The sequence below is a fragment of the Solanum pennellii genome, chromosome 6, assembly GCF_001406875.1.
Source record: "Solanum pennellii chromosome 6, SPENNV200".
Lineage (NCBI taxonomy): Eukaryota > Viridiplantae > Streptophyta > Magnoliopsida > Solanales > Solanaceae > Solanum > Solanum pennellii.
In genome coordinates, this window is record NC_028642.1 from 27,615,068 (window position 1) to 27,631,095 (window position 16,028).

The window sequence follows — 16,028 nt, forward strand, 5'->3', positions numbered from 1 at the left end:
TAGAAACACAAATCTCAATCTTTGAGGAAAGAAGTTGAAGAAAAAAATATAAAGAGGTTTAGATAAGTGATTTTCTTAAAAATTACATGTTTTGATGCACATTTGTTGCATGTGAATATCAAATCAATTATTATAATTAAAATTTAGTAAGAAATTATAAACTGAATGATAGAATATATATTCCTATTAATAGTGGATGTAAATTTACTAATGATTACTACTGGAAGTTAGTTACTCTGAAAATGTCTTTGTTACACCTCTTAAATATACATTCTCCTTTATCCCTCACTGTGCATTATTTAACAATTATTGTATTTTTGAAGTACTTATTTTTAATATAATATAATATAAAAAAATATTTATATAAAACATAAAATATATACTAAATTGAATTCTTTATTTGTAGTATTATATTAATATAACAATCATGTTAGGGAGTGTGTAAATTTTATTGATCTTTCAGATTGTCAACGTCTACAAATCAAACATGATTTTTGAAGAAGTCATGTATCAAAATATGACTGAGATAAATCCCCTTTAACTCCTTGCAACAAGAAAGAACTAGAAAAGAGTTTAAAGTTTCAAATACTTATTTTTGAAAAGAACAAGAAAATCAAGAAAATTTGTTTAAGTTAGGAAAGTGACTTTTGGTCATTTAAAAATGATCATAACCCCTAGATCAAGATGAATTAGGAGTATTTCTGATATGGTTTGAAATATGTAAGAACGGTCTTTCCAAAAACGTCAAGTTTACACGATTTCGACTTAATATGAGTGAGTTATGCCCTTTGGACGTTGGGCTGTCAGAACAAGGAAATTACCCAAATCCGAATTTTTAAAGGGTACTTTTGTCTTTTCCATATCCTATTCTTTTATTCATTTTTTATTATTAAGTTATGGATTTAAGTTGAATTAGATTAGTTTACACTTCTACCATTAGAGTTAGGGTTTTTATAAAAGAGAAAAGAAGAAGAGAAAGAGGATAAAGAAGAAGGGCGTTCAAGATTCGTCAAAACCGTCGAATTAACTTGTGGATTTCGTCATGGGTGATCCCTAAAAATATGTGTGTCTTCCATAAATGACGGTTTGCTCACCCACCTGCCAAGAATGTTTTATTGAGCGTGATTTTATTCTAAAAGTATTGGATTCCGAATATTCTTAAATTTGGTTTCTTGAGTTGCGGTCGTTCTTGAACACAAGTTGAGATTTAGGATCTCTTTGATGATCTAAGTATTGTTATTCAATTCATAGGATTATATTCTTGTATATATGATGTGGGTACATAAATCTAGAGTGAATTTGAGAAGAGGAATCGAATTAGAACGATTCAAGGTCAGAATGTTAGAGGAAAAATTCGTCAAATGTGTCTGGCGCAGCACGTCGTGGATGCGCCCAAATAGGCATTTTTTGCCAATTTTCGTAATTTCTTCTGATTAATCTTTTCTAAATTGTTTTAAAACTTCCTAATGATTATAACTACCCAAAATCAATTTTAATCATATAGAAATCATCAAGAATCGTGGATTACAAACTTGAATTTATAACTTCAAATTCAAGGAAAGTGTAGTGCCAAGTCTAGGGAGTTCATTGACTACATTCAAGAATTCATATGCAAATGCTTTTATCTTGTTTTAAGACTTAGATCAAGTTGAATAAATATTAAAGATAACAATAAGAAGTTCAGTACAAGTTTCATAAGTCTTTCAAAAAAGATTTAATGTCGTTTTAAGACTTAAGTTTGAGTTCAATTCAGAATAAGGTGAAGTGTTTCTTCAAAGAAGTATTTGGGAACTAAGTATTCGGAAGGAAGTATAAAAATGATTTCACATTCAAAAAGAATTGAAACTGAGATTTCCTAAGAGCCTTTGGGCTAGTTTTCATAAAAAGTATTAGGTTTATAAATTAAGAAACATGAAACTGAGATTTCTTAGATATCGTTTGATCTATGTTTTGAGAACTAATCTCAAATCACAGAAGTAAGATTGTTTAAAAAAACAAAAGAGCTAATATAATTATATTTTTTGTACTAGTATTGAACATCGATATTGGGGAGAGTTCAGATAACTCTCAACCGCCATAAATAATGTAGCCATCATGTGTAGAAAAGGGTCATACTTTTTACATGATTACTTTAGTGCATTTAAGCATAGACTAGTGAAACTATTAGGCAGTGCAAGTTCTAGTGGATCCTTTAGTGCTTTATAGCATCTTAAGTGATGGTTGTCGGTTAGAGAACTACCATAGAATTTAAGTTTGTTTATATAGATACATCTTTTTATTTTTATTTTTTGATAGATCTCAAATTTAATTGTATACTTGAATACAATCAGAATTTTGTAGCATGTTTTGAAATAACTTTTCTTTATACTGCACTTATCCTTAAATTGTTCTGTATTTAAATGTGTCAGGATTATTGAGTAATGTTATTCACGAGTTGAGCAGAGCCAAAGTAAGTGTCATTCTTCCTCTTTTACAGATAAAGTTGTTTTAGCATTCCAACTTACATACTCATCCATTCAATGTACTGATACCAATTGGCCTGCATTGTATCATGTTGCAAACGCAGTAACGAGGATCGGTATCGAGTGTACCGTTGATCCATCTTGAGCATACAGAGTATATTTGTGAGACTCCTCATTTCGGAGGATATATTTTATTGTTTTCTAGTTAGTTCACTAGGATGTTGTGGAGTTTGTCCAAACATCAATCTTAGTCATTTTAGAGGTTTCATAGACAATTCGTAGTTCATTTATCCTTACATTATATATATATATATATATATATGTATGATCTATAGTTCTTATTTTTAAGTCGTCCGTAGAGTTAAGTAAGTCATGACAAGGGTCTTCTAGAGGCCAACAATGGTCATTTAGTATCGGCCACACCCTGGGAGTAGGCTCGGGGCATGACAAACTTGGTATCAGAGCACAAAGTCCAAGAGTCCTAGGGAGTCTCTGAAGTCATGTCTATAGAGTCCTAGTTAACGGTGCACGCACCAGTATCTATAATTAGGAGGCTGCAACATTTAGAAAATTCCTCAATTCTTTCATACTCACTATGTGCGTTTGACTTCATATCTAAAAAATTTAATTCGCACTCTTGTTTACGCGTAACAAATTGTGAGTTGGGCTTTGTTTGATGAGGCGTTTTAGGGGCCTTTACCCCATTATATAAGAAATTCTAAGACATGGTTGTTGATATGAGGAGTAGAACTAGCTTGTTTGCTTTTGGGTTTACTCGACTGTCTAGTAAGAAAAAGAAGGTAGTTATTCTATTAAGTGATCTGGACATTACAAGGCTGATGGTCCATTTGAAACAAGTTGATGAGGATCAACTGAGGGATAGAGAAGAGATGAAGAATAAGAGGGATAAGACATAAGGAATGAGTCCAGGCAGCAAATAAATAATGTGAACTGTCTTCTTTCTAATAGAAGCGAAAAGGACTTTCTTCATTATATGCTAGTGCACTTGCACTAAGGAACTAATGAGTGTATAATACTCAGCATTCTCGAAACATTAGATCTAGACCTGCATATTAGCAAGGTGGTTAGTAACAAGGCGGTACTTAGACTCTTGCACGTTCCAAGTATTGTAGGAGCCACTCAGGGGTATATCGTGATAGCTTAACCGATTTCTTCTAGTGTGGCCTGAATGGTCATTTTAGAAGAAAATGTCCTATGAAAAGACAGAGATATGCTAAAGAGGGAAATAAAGCCTAGCCTTTGTCACACCCTGAGCTATACCCGAGACATGGACATTGGGATATAGGACCACAAGTAATCCCAAGATAACCTTGCTGGCATGATCATGAACATACTAAAGATAATAAACTGATGTGAAAGTAAAATCAGAATTGGAATGAAAATATGGAGAAATACCCATATATGAGATATTTTGAACTGATGAGTTTAATACAAAGAACATAATAACTCAATACTAAGTTGAAATTAACTATGTCTGAAAAAAGCATTTATCTGACTAGAAATATTGGGATAGGCCCAACTAAGTCTAGCAAAACTGAAAATAAAGGACTAAAACACTGGAAATAAACTCATGACTATTGTACTAAGAGAATGAGGACTCGCCATTGATTCTTCTGTACTTGAGATCATAGATAGATCTAAGCATGATCTGAATGTTGAGAACCTGGACCTACATCACAAGAAGATCTAGGGTACGTATGCGTCAGTACTTGAAAGTTACTGAGAATGTAGGATAGAGTAAAGCTGAAAGAAAACATAATTGTACAAGCACAAAAGCAAGTATGAACATGATATTCTGAATGTTGAGCTAATTAGATGGAATGACCAAATTTATAACATGATGAGACTAAATACTAACTGAACTGTAAAGATGGTTAGTGCAATAGAGTCTGACCTAACTGTGGAACTACTTATAACCGATATTTAATCTAGATGTGCTAAATGTGGAGTCCGATGTATAGCTCCACCAAGAGGACCCAATATACCCTGCCAGAGGTACAAATACATGATGGCGTGATCACTAATCAAATGCCCATAGAGGGGACTTACAACCTACTTGTCTAGTAGTTCTGGTACCATTTGGATACGTTTAGCCCTAGTCCAACATGGTATTATGCTACTCCTAATGAATTAAGTGATTAACATATGATGACTTAATTTTTGATAATACTCGATAGCTCAAAATAAAACACGCAAACTAAGATTGCTACAATCAATGTGATAATGATAAATTAATAACTGAGGCACATATATTTGTAGTAACTAAAATATCTGACAAAGCTTGTGCAATTCTAGAGCTAAAGAAATACATAGCTGGGGTTTTGAAATTCATGCAATAAACTGAGTAGTAACATGGTATTCTGATTTAGAACATATAACTAAGTAATTCATGGTAATCTACCGAACTTCTAGAAATCTAAGTCTAATCATGATAAATGAATCGAAAATCTGACTGATGTATAGGGACCAATGGGTGAGAGGAACCAACTAGTAAAATCCCACATACCTAGTGATGAATTCCAAGGAGAAATCATTAGATTTTGGGGCTGGAACTAATTGAACCTTGTAACATTCATTAACTAGGGTTCATGACCTTTTTCTCCTATCTTTCTTCTCAATTTTTTAGTTTTGATTGATGATTTGACTTATGTGAATTTTAGTTACATTTCTAGGCTTGTATTGACTAAAACCTCATGATCTAGGGTCTAAACAACGTACTTTAGGGGTTAAACGAAATAGAAAAAAATTAAAAGACTCCTGAATTAACTACTCTCAGAGTGACCGACGGACCTGGTCTACAAACCCTGGTACTAACTATGGTCCGTAGTTCATCGTTGTCATCTTTGGACAAAGATCGACGGAACTGATCCACTGACCGTAATCATACCTACGGCGCGTATGTCCTGGCTGTCATAGCCGGGTTACCCCCTAGACGTACCCGGCGTCGTCGTCCTCTTTGAGGACTAAGACAAGCCTCTTAGTCTTACATCATTGCATTAACCGATTAAAAATATGGAAGAATTTAAAACTTTTCAACTACTTCTAATCGGAGGTTTACATAGACCTCTACATACACATAACCATAATAATATCAAGTATACATATACTCGTTCGTATAAGAAGATTAAATAGTCTTCTACATTTATTTCACACACTTGTATAGTAAAGAAATAGAGTCATAAATCCGTCTCATCTCATAAACCATATAAACAAGGACAATAACATTGGGCACAACCCTACATCAATAAAAATTAACTGCATATAGGCTTTATACAACTTTGTCACAAATAGGAAATAGAGTCAATAAAAAAATTTGTAGTAACTAAGTAACTTTGCAAAGAGAATATTGGCATCGTCCTCAAGGAAAATGAGAACCTACCACTTGGATGATAGAATGTCCAAGTCTTCCTTTAATTAACCTCAAATCACCATCAACGACCGGAACCTAAAATGTTCGAGAAAAAGAGAGAAAATGGGGTTAGTATGTACTAAGTATGAGACCATATGCGCAAATACCAACAAAGTATGCTATAAAGGGAAATTCAATGAAATCATGTTATTTAAGCCAATCCTTTGAACATACTAAAAAAATTTACTATAACATATGTACTTCATCATACTAAAAACCATAATCTCATGTAATTCTATCATGACATAATAATATCACAAACATGAATAAGAGTAAACAACGTAAAAAGAAAAGCAAACCAACCAACTATAATCCTCATGAAGCCACAAGTGCAATGACCATGCAAAGCCCCATAACCCTACTTAATCAAGTAACCCACCGAAAATCATAACTAGCAATTCACTTCACATAGCATAGTTTTCCATCTCATATATTATTCTTTCTTTAACAATGATGACAGATTTCATATTCATAAGGATCTTATTCAACATATAAAGTCATTTACATTATATCGTCATTTATATACATAATATTTACTTCTCAAAGCTTCCATCAAGGCTAACTAGTGCAAGGCATAGGTAGAGTCCCATACCCCTACCTAAGCTAAAGTCAAACCACTTAAGTCACTTCAATTAGTCTATACTTCATTCATTTGTTTTAGTTTACGGACTCTTGCCTTAACCGACATAAACCACATGAGCTAATGTGGAATCTGGTGTCATGAAACCTTACACCGATGGAAGGTGGTGTACTGGACAAGGTAGATCCTAACATAAACCTAGCTATCTAGGTAGATCCACTGGCTAGTTTCCTATGGTTGCAACATAGCTAATGGAGATTGGGGAATAAATCATGGAAATATCAACTCTACACCCTACCTTGGGTCATGAGACTATCCATCCTGTGAGGATCGTAGTGAACCATGTCCTCGTTATATAAGAAGATGTCACCCCCTCACATACAAGCTCACTAGGTGCTAAGCTAGGTTCCTTTATTAAAAATGCCTTCAGTATTGTTGTAATCATAACTTAGTTTAGGTCATAGGGTCTTACCCTTGTATAATCATCATCATCAATAGCTCAGTAAGAATTGTACGAGTGTAAGTCCTTTAATCACAATCCATATAAATGAGGTTAACACTTTACCATTTTATAACATATTAATGCACATTAATAGTTTTCACCATCGTTATAGCACATACACCTTAATCTACCTCAAAACATAGTCAAGACATTTCAATTTATCATCATACAACCCTATAATCTTAATATAAGGCATACTCCAACGTAATATCATAGCTTAACAAGAATTAATCACAATTGGAAGTAAAGATAGAGATTCTAAGACTTACCAAGTCTTCGTCATAGTCTATCATCAAGGTCTTACCATCAAACCATAACTCAACCAACTTGGGGAGTAACATCATAGCGTAATGATAATCAATAGAATAAGAAGGCCAATTGCATCTCCATAACAAAATTCATCTTTAGATCACAATTTGACACAACATACATAGGCTAATTTCACATTATAATTCATAACCTATATTACATCTATAGAACTAACATGATAGGCCAATAACTCATCTTAATTCAACCATAATAGCACCATAGGATAGTAATATAATCAACAACCAACTCAATTGAATGACCAACATACAACTTAAGTCAAGATTACTACCTAGGGTGAGGGATAGAGGATCATGTTCTTTAATTTGACCAAACCATCAACAATAATCATAAACAAGTTGAATTACACGTAAATATACTCAATATAAAGGTAAGAATTAATTAACAATTCAATCCATAATTTAAAGTTCATAATTAAATGAAACCCATAAGAAAACTCATCTTTTTGAAATCCATTTTGGAGGAACCCTTTGAGGAAAGGATCTAAAAGGTGAATAGATTCCATACCTTAATATTTCTCAACAATTTGATGAACAAACCATCCTTTTTAAGCCCCCAAAACATATTTCTTGCTAGCCTTCAATAATGGGTTCTTGTAGAGAGAGAAATAAGATAGAAGGAAGAGAGTTTATTTTGAGAGTTGGCTTTAGGTTAATGAGGGTTAAGGGAATTTATAGAGGGGCTTACTTAACTTAATTATTTTCTCCTAAATCACTAACTAACCCCTATACCATTTAAATAATTTAAATGAAATCATTAAAATTCATCAGTGAAATTCGACCCTCACCGACGAGACCCCATCGACGGTCCGGTGGTGGATCGACGGATCCCCCCACCAATTTTTCTATGTATGGGATGACGGATCGTCCCTTTCCGTAGAGTGTAACAGTAGCTAGGCAAACAAGAGCCTTCACAATTCTTTCTATGTTTTGGACGACGGTGGCCTTCGACGCTCCATCTAGCCAATTACGGACCGTCGTCTGCCCCATCAATTCACACTGCCAGGTAGTGATGCACAAACTGCAGGGGTTCTCCTCTAGGGCCCTTGGTTGGTCCTTGGGGAGTTGTGCCCAGACGTTCCAATCATGAAACAGCTCAAACACCCATTAGCTACCTTTCCACCAATTTTCCCTCATTTCCAACTCCTAAAAGTTAGTAAAAATGCTAAGGCACACTAACATCTTTTTAAAGGAACTTCCAGGACATTTTTGTTCTTAAACCTTCTAAATGACCTATATTCATTAAAAATGTACTTGGAAACAGTGTTTAGACTTTATGACACCTATGTTAGGATTTTCCACGAGTCTTGGATTTTCAAGGTGTTACATTATCCCCCCATTAGTAACAGTCGTCCCCGAATGACTTTAAAACTCTTTTAAAGGAAAGAAAGACCCAAGACTAGCAGCCCAACCAATAAACAATAACAATTTAACATAAATCATATCACCTCAACAAAGCAAATATCAAAACTCATATTACCACACCTAAGGTTCAAAACACTTCATCATGAGTCATTTCCCTTAACATACATGATATGAGTCAATTAGAACAAAGTTCATCTTAACAATATGCTACCTATCATTTCATGAAGACTCATCATATCAAAATGCACAATATAACTCAAAATAAATAAAAACCAAAATTTCATGTTTTTAATAGCAATACAAAGTGACTTCACTATAAAACGTACTGTGAGGTTTTTAAAAAATGCCATTTTTGTAACAATGCACCAAAAAATTAGGAAACAAAAATCTTGTCATAATTATATAATTAAAAAGAATGGCTAACTTTAATTCTAAAAAATGTAAGGATAACAAGATTTCATATCGGCCTCAGCCTTCCATGTAGCACCCTCAACTAATTGATTCTTCCATAACACTTTTACGGATACCACCACTTTATTCCTCAACTTCTTCACTTACCTATCATGAATTTGAACCGCGACTTCCTCATAAAAGAGGTTATCCTTGACACCAAGACCCTCAATAGGAAGAATGGACTCGGGATCACCTGTACTTTTTAAACATTGAAACATGGAAAACCGGATGAACCAGAGTCAATTAACTGGGTATTTTAGATTCATAGGAAACCTTACCAACCCTTTGCAGGATTTTATAGGGACCCACATAAGGAGGACTCGACTTCCATTCAGGCCAAATCTAACCACCCCTTTCATTGGTGAAATTTTCAAATACACCTTATCACCTTCTTCAAACCCCAAATCTCTTCTAATATGATCAGCATAAGACTTTTCCGACTATAGGACGTTTGCAACCCGTTCCCTATGATATGAGCCTTTTCCAAAGTCATACAAATTAACTCGGGACCAAGAAGCGATGCCTCACCCACTGAAAACCATCCAATAGGAGACCTACACCTCCTACCATACAAGGCTTCATAGGGAGCCATGGAAATGGATGAATGAAAACTATTATTATAGGCAAACTCCACCAAAGGTAAATGTTTATCCCAATTCCGTTTAATATCAATAATGCATGCCCTAAGAATATCATCAAAGGTTTGTATCGTACGTTCTGGTTGACCAGACGTTTGGGGATGAAAAGTGATGCTCAACTTCACTGTAGTAGCCAAATATTTTTTGAACAACCACCAAAATCTAGACGTGAATTGTGCACCCCGATCCAATATGATGGATAACGAAATGCCATGGAGACACACAATCTCCTCTATGAAGATCTTTGCATAATCTTCCGCCGAACATGTGGACTTGACAGGAATAAAATGAGCAGACTTAGTCAATCTATCCACAATCACCCATATAGAATAATATGACTTTTGAGTCCGAGGCGACCCTATTACAAAGTCCATATTAATGTAGTCCCACTTCCTAGTAGGAATTTTGATCTTTTGTAGTAAGGCACCCGACTTTGTATGTTCCGCCTTCACCTATTGGCAATTTGGACACTTAGCAAAAATTTCCGCTATGTCCTTATTCAATCCTTCCCAACAATATACCTGCCGAAGATCATGGTACATCATAGTCGAACTCGGATGAATTGTGTAGTGGGATCCATGGGCTTCCTCAAAGATCCGATCCCTCAACCCATCAACAACGGGAACACATAATCTCCCTTCATATCTCAATACACCATACCCCCTAAGGAGAAATACTCATTCAACTTGGTAAGAACCGATTCTTTTAACTCCATCAAGGCTAAGTCAAGGTGTTGTTTGGACTTCACCTCAATAACTAACGATGACTCGGAGTTATGATGAACTACAACACCCCTATCAAGAGAACTCTCCAACCTCACCCCTAACCTAGACACCTATGCACTTTTCTTCCTTGGTCCTTTTTGGCTTAATAAAAATGTGATAACTACTCATAGTTATCCGACTTAGGGCAACCACAACTACATTAGCCTTGCCGGGTAGATAAAGGACACTCATATCATAATCTTTCAACAGCTCGAGTCACCTTCTTATATGGAGATTTAACTCTTTTTAGGTAAACACATATTTCGAAATTCATATTATCGGTAAAAACATCCACATTAACCCTATACAGATAATGCCTCCAAATTTTAAAAGCAAAAACCACAGACGCTAATTCAAGGTCATGAGTGGGGTAATTCTTATCATGTACCTTCAGTTTCCTTGAAGCATAGGCAATCACTTTCCTATTATGCATAAGAACATATCCTAAACCTATGAGGGATGCATCACATTGCACAACGAACCCCTTAGAACCTTTTGGTAAAGTCAACACCGGAGCGGAAGTAAGCCTATCTTTCACTAATTGAAAACTTTTCTTAAAAGCCTCCGACCACTCAAATGTTTTACACTTTTGAGTCAATGTGGTCAAATGAGATTCTATTGATGAAAAGCCCTCCACAAACCTTCGATAATAGCCCGATAGACCCAAGAAACTCCTAATGTCTGTCGGAGTCAAAGGTCTACGCCAATTTCTCACCACATCTATCTTTATTGGGTTTACCTCAACTCCCTCTCTAGAGATGATTTGCCCAAGAAACGATAACGAGCTCAACCAAAACTCACATTTTATAAATTTTTGTGAACAATTGATTCTCTTTAAGGATTTGCAATACTATCCTTAAATGACCCATGTGATCAACCTAATTCTTCGAATACACCAAGATATCATCAATAAACACAATAATGAATGAATCCAGATATTTTCGAAACACCCTATTCATTAGGTCCATAAACGCCGCCAGAGCATTTGTGAGGCCAAATGACATAACCACAAACTCATAGTGTCCATACCGAGTCTGAAAGGCCGTCTTTGGAATATCTTTATTTCTTACCCTTTGTTGGTGATACCCCGATCTCAAATCAATTTTGGACAAAGATCTCGCTCCATCGAGTTGGTAAAATAAATCATTAATCCGCGGAAGAGCATAATTGTTCTTAATAGCAACCTTTTTAAGTGGGCGGTAATCAATAGATATTCTCAAGGACCCATCTTTCTTCTTCACGAACAAGACCGGAGCACTAACTTTAACCATCATAGATCATGTGAGCATCATGAAATCCAGTGTCATGAAACCCCACAATGAAAAGAAGTGGAATCACCAGCCAAAGTGACCCAAAACATGCTAGCGTACAAGGTAATTGAACCCCGCAAGATTATATTGGTAGTATAGGTTCGAAGACTAGGAGACATAAGGAGACCCATTCCCGGCATATGCCGGACAGTCTCATCTAATGAGAGTTACATGAACCTCTGTCTTTCGAGAAATAACGCATCATCGCTCATAGCTAGTCTATCGGTGCTCAGTATAAATTTCCATAACATTCAAATCATACGTCATAGAAGCTGGCTTCTAGTATGAGAACATCATAGCTCAATAGATGATTTCTCTTCTCGTCATTAGTATTAAGTGTGTTAATCTCAATACTTTCATTAGAGTGTTCATAAAGATTGGTCTCTTCATTAACTTTACACTCTCATAGGTGAGTACGTTTTAGTAACATTTACTTAGGATCATTTGAGATCGCTCTCATCCTTCACATTAGCCTCATATCATGTTGTCACCACATTCATTAACATTAGCACATTTGCTCTTCATAACTACTCACCCCTTTTACGTGAATGTGCATTTTATCATATGCAAATGAAATTGGCCATTTAGTGTGTTTCACACTCGTACATAACCCTTATAGGGTGTCATCCTTTTATTGTTCATTTCATCATGTCATTGTTTATTTTGTCATATGCCAATGCACTTGTCCATTTAGTGTATGTTACGCTCGTACTTAACCCGTCTAGGGTTTTATCCTTTCATTACATACATCTTAGGTTCATTTATTTTTTATCATATGCTAGATTTATGCGTCTATACATAAAAACCATGAGGATTCATTCTTAGTTTGTCAAAATAACTCATATCTTACTAATATTATGTAGTACAAGACTTATGCATCTTGTATGTATGCCAAGATCTCAATTAAGATCTAAGTAGGTTGCATTATTCTTTAACATTTAATTCACGTATGACTTATGTATCAATACAAGAATTTGAGCAAGAGAGCCCAAGTTCGAAACCCTTGGACAATACTTATAGTTTTCCTTAACTCTATTTTTAGTCTTCATGACATTGGGACCCTAGATCGAGCACCAACATCAACATTCTATCTTTAATTTTCTCCTTGGATTCTCCTCTTATTTGGCCGAAGGGTTGTGGGATTGAACCCCCACAACCCCTTTTTATTTTTTCTTTAAAATTTAATTTCTCTTCTCCAATTTCACATAGACCATGAGGTTGTTGGATTAAACCCCCACAGCCTCTCTTTAATTATTCTTTAATTCGCTAGGGCCTACGAGGTTGTGGGTTTGAACCCCCATAACCTCCTTATTTTATTTTTATTTAAAGCTTGACTTATGCATTTACAGTGAGGTTGTGGTATCGAGCCCCCACAACCTCACTTTAATTTTTTGTATTTTTTCCTTTCTCCTTTACAGCCTTGAGGTCGTGGGTTCGATTCCCACGCCTCACACTTCCTTTATTTTATTTTTCTTACCATTCATCCGCTTCCTAGAGGTCATGGGTTCGATTCCCACGCTTCCCATTTTATTTTATTAATTTTTGTGCTCTACACTTTCAGCTAGCATCCCCCATTTCGATCCCCCCTGACCCCATATCTTTTCTTGCAAATTTAAGGCCTCACAAGGATGAGGTCACATATTTGAATCCTGGTGGTCTCATCCCTTTTAAAACCAATTAAATTTCAAGATTAACTCTCTATACTTTAGCCTAGACGGAACTTGTTGTTTTTGCTGGAAAACTAGTCATTTTCTTACCTTATTTTCACCAATATTTTCACTTGAAAACTTAGGAAAAGTCATGGATCATTTAACACCGTTTTTGGGTAGATTTCATGTATTCGTTTAACACATTCTTAAGTGTAGATTCATTGTTGCTTTAGCTGCAACTTTCCACTTAAAATCAGTCACACACACCTCATATAAACATAACGAATTGCAAATTTTATGCACATTAATTTCATCCATTAAGCTAACAATTTTAATACTTCAAAACAGATGACAACAACACCAAACATTTACATATAGCACCACATCATTTTCCGTTGACATCATTTAACATGCTTGATATTTCCAAACACAAAATCACAAAGAATATCACATTTCACACTTATGAAGTTCAAGTGGGTTTTCATCCAATATGAAATTGATGTTATGAATTGCTTTGTTTATGATTTATTTTGGATATTATTAGTATATTATATGTATTATAACTTAATTATGTTAATTATTTCTGAATTTGTCGAGTTTATAGAAAATGACATTTTCCCCCTAACTGTAGTTTTTAATCTTCAATTGAATTGCAAAGTAATGACTCTATTAACTTTGTTAGTGTGTGAATTACTATATTATGATATTAGTATACCAATTATGAATAGATTTGGATGACTTATAGTCCTACCACTCTAGTTCTTGAGTAATTGATCTAGATTTTGACTTTGACCTAAGCCTCTTATCTTAAGCTCTGAACTAGTAATGGATTGTGATGTAGTGATTCAATTAGCCTTGTTATCATGTTGGTTATTGTTGTGTGATAATATTACACCATTATTGAGTTGAGTTAAGGGTTTATGTTAAGACCTTCATGATGGATTATGAAGGAAGCTTGGTAAGTCTTGTTAGCCCAACCCTTTACTTCAATTATGGTTAATTGTGATTAAGTCATGATGTTGTATTGAAGTATTTCTTGTATTAAGATTTATAAGGTTGCTATGATGTTGAACTAAAATATATATACTATGGTTTATGAGGTGTTGTCTAAGATTTCAATGTTATAAGGATTGTAATAATTAACCAATGTGCGTTATTATGAAGTAATTAAGTAAATGTGTTAACCTCACTTGAATTGTAATTAAAGGACTATATTGATACAATTTCTATTGATCTATAATGATGATGATTATACAAGGGATAGACCCTATGACCTATATTAAGCTATGATGATTAATAAAGACATAATGACATTTCAAAAGGGACTCTAGCTTAGCATCGAGTAAGCTAGACTGAGCAGTGTCCTTTCCCACATAAGGAAGGTAAGATCAGTAATGAACACTTGATATTGTAGACTGTAATGCATGTAGCATAAAGAGGGTCCCAACTATGTATTGTAGTTCTTAAACTATGTTGCCCCCGTAGGAATAAAAGCTTGTGTCTCCACGTAGTTTCTATGTTCATATTTTGGTACTACCTTGTCATGTTGATCGCCTTCCTTCGGTGTAGGGTTCTATGACATTGGATTCCACAATAGATTATGTGGTCTTTGTCGGCTAAGGCAAGAAGTTGCCAGTAGGTAAAATGAACGAAAAGAATGAACCCTAACTAGGATAACTTAAGGGGTTTTGATTAGTCTAGGTAGGGGTATGGGCCTCTACCTAAATATTTTATTAGTTAGCCTTGAAGGAAATCTTAGGAAGATGTTCATATGTATGTATATGCTTATAATTGTACATGACATGTGTATGATGCTCTTACACATTGATGATACTATATGATTGTTGGTTTAACTTATGAATATGTGTTTAGTCTCTATTTCTAAAAGTATGATATATACCCTTAAATATCATGCTATGTGAAGTTGGATGTCGGTCATGATTATTGTTGAGTTTACTTGATTGAGTAAGGTTGTGGGGCTTTACTTTTTCATTCCACTAGTTTACTTAATGAGGGTTCATGAGTAATTTTCTTGCTTTTGTTATGTCTTAATGAACTGTTATCCATGCTTGTTGCTATTATAATGATGATAGAGTTTCCTTTACTATGTGTCCAATTATGTGATATGCAGGTTGACTTGACTAGATTTTGTATTGTTGGTCTTGTGATGTACATGCTTTGGATTTAATGAATATGTATTATGATTGGTATGGTCATATTGAATGCGCACAGCTTTTTAAAGTAAAATGCATACTTTAATGATTTTTTTCTTTTAGCATGATTGAAAGTGTGTGCATATAGTCTCATACTTGTAAAAGTAGTGTACTAACCCCATTTTCTCCCTTTTCCCCAACATTTTAGGTTTCGATCGTTGAAGGGCGTTTGAGATGACATTGAAGGAAGAGTTGGAATTCTCACTCACTGAAGTTGGGTAGGTCCTCACTTTCCTAGGACAATGCAAATAGCAATCTTATTAAGTTTTTTTTAGTTTTATGACTCTTATATTCTTTCCTTTTCATTTGAGTTCTAGACATTGTATATCGTATATG